Here is an 11,933-nt window from a genome sequence, read left to right on the forward strand (position 1 = left end):
AATGGAGCCTGTCAGAGGCAGTTCTACTTGGGAAACACTGATACACTTGTCACTTCCACAGCCTTATGCCCCACACCTTGCCACCAGCAAGACAAACTGTGGCATGTTTAGTTGTTGCACACCAATATAGTCTGCCAGAGATGTCTGTCAAAGAAGCAGAGCTGGCAGCCTGCCAGTTGAAGAGCCTACTCTTCCTGGATATGGTACAAGATTCTTTCTATCTCATGTCATGCTTTTATGGCAGAAGTTTCCTGTCTAGGTGTAGTGCCTTAGGGAGAGCACAAGCATGCCGTGTGCCTTCCTTCAAACAAGTGTAATCAGAGAGATGTTCTCGCCAGTTGTGAGTGCACACTTTGTTGTATGTTAGGGGATTTTGCATGTGTGTGTGGAAGGATGTCATCCTTGGAAAAGGCCTCTTTTCCTAGGTCCAGTTGGTGACATGGCAAAAAAGAGGCTCTCAACTCCCCTGGATCTCATACTGAGCTTCCTCCTCCTCCTGGTCATACAATAGGAGAAGTGTTGGCTTCTTAGAGAAGTATGTGGTACAACTCAGTATTGCAGGGACAGCCAAAAAATGGGCAGCCTCAGCAATGTTAACTTGGAATAGTATCTTGGTCTCTCCAGTCCCCGTGTGGCCCCTTTCTACCCCGGTGTCATTATTTTGTTGCTGTAAAAGAAGACAAACAGCCAAATAAAGAAAAGTGACTTTTGCAGACTGTTCACCTTCTCTTTTTGTAGCATGCTGAGATGTGCAGTGCATGTGCCAGGACATGGCATGAAAGCATACTGGACTTGTGAGCAAGTCCCTCTTATACTGTGGAGCCCAGAACTGGACACAGTACTCCAGATGTGGCCTCACCAGGGCTGAGTAGAGGGGCAGGATCACCTCCCTCGACCTGCTGGAGACGCTCTTCTTAATGCACCCCAGGATCCCATTGGCCTTCTTGGCCACGAGGGCACACTGCTGCCTCATGGTCAACCTGTCCTCCACCATGACGCCCAGGTCTTTCTCCGCAGAGCTGCTCTCCAGAAGGTCAGTCCCCAGCCTGTACTGGTGTCTGGGGTTATTCCTCCCCAGGTGCAGGACCTTGCACTTGGCCTTGTTGAATTGCATGAGGTTTTTCACCGCCCAGATGTCCAGTGTGTCCAGGTCCCTCTGGATGGCAGCGCAGCCCTCTGGGGTATCGGCTACTCCTCCCAGTTTTGTGTCATCAGCAAACTTGCTGAGGGAGCACTTTGTGCCTTCATCCAGGTCATTGATGAATAAATTGAACAGGACTGGACCAAGGACTGACCCCTGGGGGACCTTCTTGCTCGTATAGCATTTTTGGCTGTAGTGCATAAAAGAGTGTCTTCCCAAGCTTGCCCATTAAGCCTCTATCTTAAGAATATAAAACAAAAATGAGATTTGACAGAAAAGAGAATATGAACTTATATTAAAAACAGGCTTTTAAAGCAAAACATTAAAGATTGTGGATTTGTGTAAGGGTGTGGTAAATTTAAAATAGTGCAAGAGTCATATATGATATCCACACAATGCATAGGTAGGCACTGGATGATAACAACAGCCTTCTCAGATGGCATACCCTAGAAGCAAAGAAGCCTTCTTGGTCAGCTCCTGTTGTCTACTTGATTGGGAAGCACTGCAGTAAGAGATACACTAACTTGTAAGAAATAAGTGGTAATAAAAGATACAGAATTACAGAAAGGTTAAGATTGGAAGGGACCTCTAGATATCATCTAGTCCAACCCCTCTGCTCAAGCAGGGACACCTAGAGCATGTGGCACAGGATCACATCCAGGCGGGTTTTGAAGATCTCCAGAGAAGGAGACTCCACAACCTCTCTGGGCAACCTGTTCCAGGGCTCTGTTACCCTCAAAGTAAAGAAGTTCTTCCTCACATGGAGATGGAACTTCCTTGTTTCAATTTGTACCCATTAGCCCTTGTCCTATCACTGGCCACCACTGAGAAAGTTTGGCCCCATCCTCCCTACATTCTCCCCTCAGTATTGATAAGATTCCTTCTCAATCTTCTCCAGGCTAAACAGATCCAGCTCGCTTAGTCTTTCCTCGTAAGATAGATGCTCCAGTCCCTTAATCATCTTTGTTGTTCTACACTGAACCCTGTCGAGAAGCTCCATGTCCCTCTTGTTCTTGGGGAGCCCAGAACTACACCCAATACTGCAGGTGCGCCTTGACCAGAGCTGAGGAGAGGGGCAGGATCACCTCCCTCGACCTGCTGGCAACACTCCTCTTAATGCGGGACAGGATCCCTTTGGCCTTCTTGGCCATGAGGGCACACTGCTGCTCATGGTTAACTTGTTATCAGCCAGGACTCCCAAACCCCTCTCCACAGAGCTGCTTTCCAGCAGGTCAACCCCTAATCTGTACAGGTGCCTGGGGTTATTCCTGCCCAGCTGCAGGACCCTGCCCTTGTCCTTGCTGAACCTCATGAGGTTCCTCTCTGCCCAACTCTCCAGCCTGTCTAGTTTCCTCTGAATGGCAGCCTAGTCCTCTGGAGTGTCAGCCGCTCTACCCAGTTTGGTGTTGTCCGCAAACTTGCCGAGGGTGCCCTGTCCCCTCATCCAAATCACTGATGAACAAGTTTACCACCACTGGGCCCAGTGCTGACTCTTGAGGGACACCACTGGTCACAGTCCTCCAACTAGACTTGGCCCCATTTATCATCACCCTCTGAGCTCTGCCATCCAGCCACTTCTCATCCACCTCACTGTCCACTCATCTAACCCATCTAACTTCTGCAGCTTTCCTATGAGGATGTTACAGGAGATGGTATTGAAAGCCTTACTGAAGTCAAGGTAGACAACATCCATGGCTCTCCCATCATCCATCCATCCAGTCATCCCATTGTAGAAGGCCGTCATGTTCGCCAAACATGACTTCCCCTTGGTGAATCCATGCTGACTACTCTTGATCACCTTCTTTTCCTTGACATGCCTAGAGATGGTCTCTAGCATGAGCTGCTCCATCACCTTTCCAGGGACAGAAGTGAGGCTGAGTGATCTTCAGTTTCCCGGGTCTCTCCTCTTGCACTTTTTGAAGACTGGAGTGACACTGGTTTCTTCCAGTCCTCTGGCACTTCCCCTGCTCTCCATGACCTCTCGAAGATGACGGAGAGCCACTGAGCAGTAACCCCTGTCAGTTCCCTCAGCACTCTTGGGTGCATCCCATTCGGACCTATAGATTTATGGGTGTCCAGTTTGCCTAAATAATCCCTAACCCAATCCTCCTCGACTAGCGGAATAATAACAAAGATTAAAAAAAAGATAACAATAACAAACAAGAACAACTTCTTTGATCAGACTGCATTTTAGACTTTGGGGTATTTTCATAAATTTTATTTAAATTTGTGTAACTCCAAAACCATATTGCAAAAAACATCATCTGAGAGCTTCCAACCCCCATCCTCTATATTTCAGAGAGAGTGAGAAGATGACAACTGATTTTTTGTAAGGCTAAAAATATTGTGCCTTTTACATAACACTGAGAATTTAAAAAGCACATTTGCTGCTTCAAGACTATTTTTAAAAATGCAGTTTGAGCAACACCACTAGTACAGATTCAACTGACATTTAGAAGTAGCTGCTGTTTCACTGTTTGGGAACCAGATATTCAGTAGGGAATAAAGCAAGTATAATAAAAAGCCAAATAGGACTCAGAGCCTACCAAAAATATTGTCATACAGCGCATGTTTTTCCCTTTTTTGGTGTCTTCCTAGTACATGTCACTTCCCCCTTTTGCCTCTCCAAACCAACTCCTCATACCTCTCTACTAAATACTTGATGGTGAGGAACCTGTGGATTCTCACTTTTCCTACCAGAGATTCATCAATTTTCCCCTCTCTTATGCTCCCAGACTTCCCTGTCCCTTTTTTTTTCTCATTTCCTGGCCTCTGTGGAGCCCTTCCCAGCAAGGTGGGTGTGGGAAAGAGTCCTTTATCTTTGAACTTACTCATCTCCCCATTGAATACACCCTCACAGGGCTCCAGGCTATGGCAGGACAAACCAGAATTTCACAGCATGATCCTGTGTACCTCCAATCTCATTTCCATGTGAATAGGCACATAGCTGATTTTGAGACAAGGTATGTACATACAAGGATGTAGAATAGATTTATGAAATAAGTCACTAGAATGATGTTGTTGAGTGGGTGAAGTCTCAAATGATGCAAATGATGCAGGATCAACTCATTCGTTCTGTGATACTGAGTTGTAGTTCTACAAGCCAATAGTTGTTCTTGCCCTAGTGAAAGGTGATATATGTTCACATGCAGTAGATCCACATGTTACACACACATCACTGAGATGCTACCTGAACAAACTGCATCACCAGCATTCCAGATGGTAAATTCCTTTTGTGAATCTTCTGTGGAGTCTTGAAATGGGAAATGTATGAAGGATGAAATCTTATGTAATATGCATAGAAAAGAACCTAGCAATTTTGCCTGTCCCTACATAAAAAACAGACACGGATAAAAAATGTTGGGATAGTAATATATTTATTAAAAAATTTTAGCAAAACAGCGTTATTCTAGAAAGGCTAGAAATTTTGTAGAAAAGCTAACTGAAGGTAAATGTCAAGGTAAGGTGAGAAAATTAACACTACGAAGGTGAAGTTGAGAAGCTAATAGTGGTGAACACTGAATATTTATTATTTATATAGGTGTGTAGTATTTATATAGGTACCAACATGCCAAATCTGTGTTTTTCAAAGAAAGATGGCTGTACTTTCAGGGAGCACCACTAAGTTAGCAAGATCACACAAGCAGGATCTTGTAGTAGAACAGGTGTGGGAGAGCTGTTGATATATTACAGCTAGTCCGCTAACTGCCTGCTCTGTATGTATTGTGATGCCATATCTTTCCTCTGTAGCAACTTTTAAAACATTATAAATAAATACCTTTAAAAAAAATGGAATGGTTTGAAATAAGTGTGATTTTAAGGTATCTGGCTAACATTGAAGCATTTCCTCCCTCTGAGTAAGCTAGTCTTTAATTTGGAACATTCCAGTAGTGCTTAGTTGTCAATAGATAATTCCAAGATATCCAAAGGGTGTGTCTATACTTCGAGAACTCTTCATGTAGAGGAAGAGGAAAAATAATCTTTTGGAGACCACTGTTAGCTCTCTTCAATAATATGGGAGAAAATACAAGTGTGTGCCATGAGCATTTTCTAACAAATACTCCTACTGAGAGGGCAGGTTGACTAGTTCTGTCTCAGCATTGCACTAATGCACTCTCAGACAGTGTTTTTTTCTTTCTTTTTTTTTTTAATGAACTCTGGTTGTAGGCAGAACAAGATCACATCTGCTTAGATACAAGTCGTACTCACTCGTACTCCCAATGTGTAATACAAATATATGCTATGTTTGTATCTCCCTCTCTTGTCCCTTATAATCTTCACCTGATTCATATAGTTTCAAATATTTTCCCAACTTGAGAGGATCAAACCTTCTGCTTATGTCAGATATGTTGTCGTTGTACCATTTTCAGGATCTGAACTACATTGATGATGCCTTTTTTATTATTAGTAGTATTTCAATGTCATAAAACCTCTTTCTGTTTATCTTAGGTACCAAAGGAATTCTGAACAAGAAAGAATGGTATGAGTCATTTTGCTATCTCATTTCCTGTTCAGTCCACGTGAAAATCCTACCAGTAGCTAATACAGCTTGATGCAGAATTAACTCTTGTGGCAGCTACTCCATTACTCCTATGAAGCAATTGCAGAGCTCTGCCACAATCAGCACTTACTGGGGAATCTATACTGCCAGTGGCAGAAGGCCAGCAGAGAAGCATGTTGGAGCAGCAGTCCCTGGAGGGTGATTCCTGCCTCTATAAACCTGATATAGATCAGAGGTATACAGTGGTTTTTGCAAATGTCTTCTATGCATGAAGCTAGCAGGCCTTTGTATAATTTTCCATAGCTGAAGATACATCTTGCCAGAAACATAGAATCATAGAATGTTTAAGGCTGGAAGGGACAGGACTGCATCCAAGCGGGTTTTGAAGATTGCCAGAGAAGGAGACTCCACAACCTCTCTGGGAAACCTGTTCCAGGGCTCTGTCACTCTCACTGTTAAGAATTTTTTCCTTAAGTTCCTGTGGAATTTTTGGTGCTTCAGTTTCTGGCCATTTCCTCTAGTTCTGTTGGTGGCCACCACTGAAAAGAGGCCAGCACCATCCTCCTTACTGTTTCCCCTGAGGTACTTATAGACACTGATGAGATCCCATCTCAGCCTTCTCTTCTCCAGGCTGAACAGGCCCACCTCTCTCAGCCTTTCCTCATAGGGCAGATGTTCCAGGCCCCTGATCATCCTTGTAGCCCTGCGCTGGACTCTCTCCAGCAGCTCCACATCCCTCTTGCACTGTGGAGCCCAGAACACAGTACTCCAGATGTGGCCTCACCAGGGCTGAGTAGAGGGGCAGGATCACCTCCCTCGACCTGCTGGAGACGCTCTTCTTAATGCACCCCAGGATCCCATTGGCCTTCTTGGCCACGAGGGCACACTGCTGCCTCATGGTCAACCTGTCGTCCGCCATGACGCCCAGGTCCTTCTCTGCAGAGCTGCCCTCCAGAAGGTCAGTCCCCAGCCTGTACTGGTGTCTGGGGTTATTCCTCCCCAGGTGCAGGACCTTGCACTTGGTCTTGTTGAATTGCATGAGGTTTTTCACTGCCCAATTGTCCAGTGTGTCCAGGTCCCTCTGGATGGCAGTGCAGCCCTCTGGGGTATCGGCTACTTCTCCCAGTTTTGTATCATCAGCAAACTTGATGAGGGAGTACTCTGTTCCTTCATCCAGGTCATTGATGAATAAATTGAACAGGACTGGACCAAGGATTGACCCCTGAGGGACACCACTAGCTACAGGCCTCCAACTAGACTCTGTACTGCTGATTACCATCCTCTGAGCTCTGCCATCCAGCCAATTCCTAATCCACCTCACTGTGCACTCATCTATCCCACACTTCCGGAGCTTGCCCAGGAGGATGTTGTGAGAGACAGTGTCAAAAGCCTTGGTGAAGCCAAGATAGATGACATCCACTGCTTTCCCCTCATCTATCCAGCTGGTCATTCCATCATAGAAGGCTATCAGGTTAGTCAAGCATGATTTCCCCTTTGTGAATCCATGGCCAAAGTTTCTCTGTGTCTTTCTCTGATAGTAGTCACTGAGGCCACAAAGTTTTTAATAAGGATTTTAGAAAAGAGCAGAGAAGGAAAAGAAAGCAAACAATCATTTTTTCAGAGCCTTTTCATGGCTTATGTATAGACATGGTTGCCAGTTAGCCCTTTCGTACTGGGGAATGAGAGCTAATATTAAGATGAATAATAGACAGAAGACCATTTTTAATTGGTAATTTTTAGCTAAAAGTGGAACATCTGGTGGCAAGACTTACTTGTTTGTTTTTTTCTTTTTAAGTGGTTTGAAGGGCAGCTAATGGAAAAAGTAAGGTTATGTATCACTTATTGAGATATAATCTCTGTTCCTAATAATTAACTGATTAAATGAATGAAGTTACTAAGCAGGCAGTGCTTAGAGCAGCTGAAAAAGGCCTTGTATTTTAGAAGTAGTGTTTCTTATGGAGAACTTGTTCCAGTGTTTATAAGTTTTTTATCTTATTATTATTTTATAATATATTTTTATCTTATAATACATCTGCAGAAATAGATTTAGTAGATGTGATTCATCATCTCTTAAAAAGCAAAAAAGCAGACAGTTACCAATTTATAGCATAAACCTGTGTTAAGGGTTATGTTGGAAAAATCTCAGTGTGGAACAAGCTGATATGTAGGTATAGGATAAAAAGAACAAAGATAAAGAACAAAGTTTGTTGAAATTGCTTTTCTGGCAGCTATTGCCGACCCCTCCTGGGCATGAAGTGACTATTTTTGTTATTGCTGGAAGTATGTTTTCCTCACCACCATTCCTGTTCCAACCTAGGATTACAACTCTGCATGTGAGTTGGAAGGGGTGAGGACTAGACCACTAGAGAGGACAATTCTTCTTAGTTCCCTACTCCACAACTCACCGCACCACTCAACTTGAAGCCATGTAATACTTACTGAGAACACGCTTATCTAGGTTACTATGATATTTCAATCAATGTGTCTGTGGCATTCATGGTATAGGTGCAGGAAGTTGGAGGAGAAAAGGGTCAAAGGAATTTTAAGTCACCCTGCCACCAGATGAATTCTTGACTTTGTTAGGATAAGTTAGAGCAGACCCAACGCTCTGCTCTACAAACAAGAATTTGTTAAGGGTAGCTATGTAAAGATAGCTAGAACACAGATATGTCCTTCTCCCCTGGCCAGTATGCCTCTCCTAACAGGGTTTGTGGAGGGGAAACTCTACAGCTGACTGATAACAGGAGCATATAACTCTGCTCATCACACAAATCATGTAGGATGTTGCAAGTCACTGTTTCTGTTGCTCCCTCTTTTTCAGATACCTATCTCTAAAAAGGATCGATCTTTACTTCCTCTCTCTAGATACTTCAGAATCCCTGTCCCCTAATCCTGAGCGAAAACTTACTTTAAAAGGTCTTTTAGACCAGCGTTTAAATCTGCACTGTAACATATATATTTTGTACACACTTTCCTACTTAAAAGTACAATCTTAAGAAAGTACTTGAAATGCTTATGGAAAATATTCAGAGCAGTAAAAAATAAATAAAATTTTAAAAAGTATATATATATTGAAGTAAATCAAAACAATTTATTTGTTATTATTCACTTCCTGTGCCTGTAGTAGGAATAACGCTGCTTAGGAAAAGTAAGGACAGGCACCGAGGAGGGACAGCTAGCTTTAGGTTGTATTCTTGTCCTTTGTTCAAAGATCTGGTTCTGTTATCCCCTTTGTACAGGATAATACTCAGCAAAACAAATTGCCTTGTGTGGGGAACATGCCATTGAAGCATACTAACAGACGTGTCTGAAATGGCATAAAATTTCATCTTGCTACATTTGAGAGCAAAACCAGAATCTGGCTGGGGACCATTTTGATATGATCTTCATTTGACTCAAAACTCAGAACACCAAAGATGTCTCACACACAGTATATGACTGTTGCAGGCTGTAGTCTTAAAAGTCAGTTAAGAACAGTTAACACTCATATCTGCTGTCTGAGATGCTGCTGTATTTCTTCAGAATGTAAAATAATGACTATTTTTATGATACTGTATGATAAATACTGTATTTTAACTGATTTCATGAAGTAAAAGTTAGATACTAGCTTACTAAAAAGCAGAAACTGTACAGATAGTGAGCTACCAACAAACCTACTGTATGGACGAACATACGGTTGTATCAGAAATACTGATCATCTATGTAATCTTATGAACTTCTGATGAGAATGAAAATTATTTTTCAAGTGTAGGTTTGTATGCATAAGGTCCGTAATGAGTACATGTACTAATAAGAACCAAAAGACAGTTGCAAATCTATCCTTTGAACGAACTGATGATATTAAAAAATGGCAGACAAAGTTAGGCTTTAGATAGATAGCAAGATAACGTACAAGATTCTTCCAGCAACTGGGTGATATTGATTCCAAATTAAAAAATAAAAAAGAGGGTTTGTGGCATCAAAACATGTGAAACATCCATAAGGTGGGGTAATAGTTCTATGGGATAAACAAGCACATACTTGACTCTAATTTCCATGAGAATGATGGACAGTTCACCCCTCTGGGGTGCAGAACTCCTTCTTTCCAGCTATCTCTCAGCTATACATGCCTGACACTTACCTTGTGGCAGCAAAAGTGCTTGACAGTTCCTTGTATAAACTACTACATCACCGAAGAAGCAAAAGGCAAACCCATCAGTAAATGGAAAGCAGCTTTTCTGGCAGACTAAGCTCGAGGATTGTCTGACTGTGGAATAACCCTGAGGCAGAAGTCACAATCAACTAATGCAGGTGATGTAGCCTAATGAAGAAAATCCAAATGTGCCATTGCTGAAACCTAGAGCTTCAGACAAGCCAAAGGGAATACATAGACAAGCACAGGGAATAAAATCAGGCGAGTCAAAGCTCTGATATCTGTCCATATTTTTAGTTTTCACTGAAGAAGGAATCAGAGGAACCCGATATCACTCAGGGTAAAGGAAGGAGGCTCATAGAATTAAGAGTTCAGATTGGTGGTGGTGTGAGGGGATTAAAATGAAAACAAATTCTCTCTGAACAGAGGAAAGAACTACAAAAGAGAAAAAAAAATACCCACAGCTCTTTCAGTAACATATCTTTTCAGCCTAGGATAAGATACAAATGTGATTTGGTGGCACTTACAGGGAACTCCCAAGGACAGCTGTTTCGATCAATCCATCTGAATGACTGCAAAGTAGAGGACAACTGTTGCTTGGGCAGCCACTAACTTAAAAAAAAAATTTCCTGAGCCAGGCTCTATCCCTTATTATACCTCTTTGCCTGTATTAGTTTGTTCTCTTCTTCCCTTGCATTTAAAGTTAGAAGTTAATATAGTATCTGCTTTTCAGAGATGCTGAAACTTCTTTGATTAGCATGATTTTCCTCCAGATCTATGTTCTCCCAGCATTTTTAAAAACTTAGATTCCAGGACTGCAGGCACATGGAGAAAAATTATCTTTAGTGAGTGATCAAAAAGATTGGATGAAAACTGGTAGGTTTGGAAATATGTAGGGAAGCAGAGCAGGGAGAGAAACAGAGATATAATGTGCTGTATCCAGTGATTAAGTATTACAGTGCTAGAGCATACTTTCCTTGACCTCAGTGACCCAGAGAAGAGGAAACTGCAATTTCTTAGGGTTCAGAAGTAACACATGTACAATACCTAGTAAGTCTCTACTACAAGAAAGAAGGGGAAAAGGGGGAGAAGATATAATGGCTACTTCTATTCAGACACTGCTACCCTTTTGTCTGCACATGTTCTCCATACATAACTTTTATTCTGAAAATGGACTTTGTGTGAGTAGACTTCCTGCCTCTTGCTATTACCTCAGAGGCTTCAGGCAAGACGCATTTCTCTCTATGGAAAGCCTTTTTTTTTTTTTCCTTCTTCTCTCTCTCTTTTTTTCTCCTTGCATAGGGTCACTGCAATTTATGAGAATGTCTTTTTGATTTTCATTAATGCTGATAATCAGGGTTTTTGGGATATCTTGAGTGAATTCTAAGTTATGCGGACAAAACCTGATTTTTCCAGGTCAAAGCATGAGTACGAAACAGCTCATTTAGGATCAACAGCAAAATTCGTTGTTAGGAGAGGTTGATGGAAGGAGGATGGTGAGATCGGTGAGGCTTTTTTGTGATCATAGAATCACAGAATGCTTAGGGTTGGGAGGGACCTCTAGAGATCATCTAGCCCAACCCCACCCTGCTCGAGCAGGGTGATGGAAGCTCAAAGGGTCTGGGAGAAATCAGGAGAATTTCAGAGAGTGAAGATGGAAGGAGGAGACTGGTAAGAGTCAGTGGTGTTGAAGAAACAGCAGGAGGACACTGCTTGTTGCTGCTGCCATTAGCTGAGAAATAATTTTGGTTGTAAAGGGACAGACTAACAGCATGTTTGCAATTTGGAAACATCCCTCTCCACCTCCATGTGAGCGAAGAGGGCAAGGGAAAGGTCTGCACAGTCTTCCACAAGACTGGACTTGCTTCTTCTTACTGCTGTGCATGGCAATTCAATGGGGCTGATGCTGCAAGTCTGCATCCAGGCTTTCCCAGGGCGCCCAGCTCTGCCAGGGCTCTGGAAGAGGTGCATGAAGCAGTGGAAGCAGAGCCGCCTATCGCCAGACGAGCCGCAGCCGCCTGCGCCTCCGCGGCTCCGGGGCTGGAATCCCTCGAGGAGCATACACCGACCCAGTCAGGAGCGGGTGTCTTTGAACGAACCAGGCCCATCCCAAGGGATGCGGCTGCCACTGCTGCCGCTGGCCACTAGAGGGGATGTTC

Source organism: Tinamus guttatus, unplaced genomic scaffold (genome assembly GCF_059628265.1).
Source record: "Tinamus guttatus ecotype Peru unplaced genomic scaffold, ASM5962826v1 Tinamus_guttatus_pri_ptg000098l, whole genome shotgun sequence".
In the NCBI taxonomy this organism is placed as follows: Eukaryota; Metazoa; Chordata; class Aves; order Tinamiformes; family Tinamidae; genus Tinamus; species Tinamus guttatus.